The following is an 899-nucleotide window of genomic DNA, read 5'->3' as shown; positions in this document are numbered from 1 at the left end:
TACCACCAAATGCTTTAAAAAAATTGTATGCCGTTTTATGCAAATTTGATTCTGATATAAGTTATGATCAACTAAGAGCGGAATTGCATAGCTTTATTAAAAATTGGAATGGATTAAAAAAATCATTACCAGAATCATTTGATATGCAATTAAATGAAATTGAAAGTGAAAATGAAATTGAAGAAAATAATGAGAAAAATAACACTGATAAATTAGAATGTAAATCCTGCAAGAATTGTGTTGTATGCTGCTATAATGTTCTTATAAAATATAATTTATATAGTAATGCATATCATTGCTTGACCATGGCTTATCAATACTTATTGACATTGCCGTGTACTCAAGTAAGTAAACAGTTGGAATATATCAATAATTTGTATGTATTTTATTTGAAAGATCTAACAGAATTTTCATTAAAATTATTAATATAGGTAGCATGCGAAAGATCATTTTCTCTGTTGAAAATAATTAAAACTCGCCTGAGAAATTCAATGGGTGAAGATAAATTGGACGCATTTATGATGATGGCAGTCGAAAAAAATGTTTTATTTAGTATTGATAATGATGATATTATTAATATGTTAAAAAACTAAAAGTGATTTATTAAATAATAAACTTTCTTACTAAAATCAAATTGATTGTAGTAATATATATATATTATAAATTATATTATTTTATTATTATTATTTATTTTTATATACATAACAATTACTTGAGATATACTCTAATAAATTTTAAATGTATAATAGTTATTTTATTTTGTTTTATATCAATTAATCAAAATATTTAAAAAAATGTATAGTAAAATTGTTTTTACATAAAAAAATATATATATTATATATAGGGCCGTTAGTATACTGAGGGCCTCTAAAATTATGATTTTCCCGGGCTGTTTTTTT

The 899-nt window shown here is 22.5% G+C and overlaps 1 pseudogene; it reads left to right on the top strand.

The window, feature by feature from the left end:
• Nucleotides 1-627, top strand: part of LOC112591009 — a 1,517-nt pseudogene extending 890 nt beyond the window's left edge.
• The last annotated feature ends 272 nt before the right edge of the window (nucleotides 628-899 follow it).

This window comes from Melanaphis sacchari, unplaced genomic scaffold, assembly GCF_002803265.2.
Source record: "Melanaphis sacchari strain LSU unplaced genomic scaffold, SCAv2.0 Contig1264_pilon_pilon, whole genome shotgun sequence".
NCBI classification, from domain to species: domain Eukaryota; kingdom Metazoa; phylum Arthropoda; class Insecta; order Hemiptera; family Aphididae; genus Melanaphis; species Melanaphis sacchari.
Note: the sequence above shows the minus strand (reverse complement) of the source record. Positions and strands in the feature narration are given on the sequence as shown.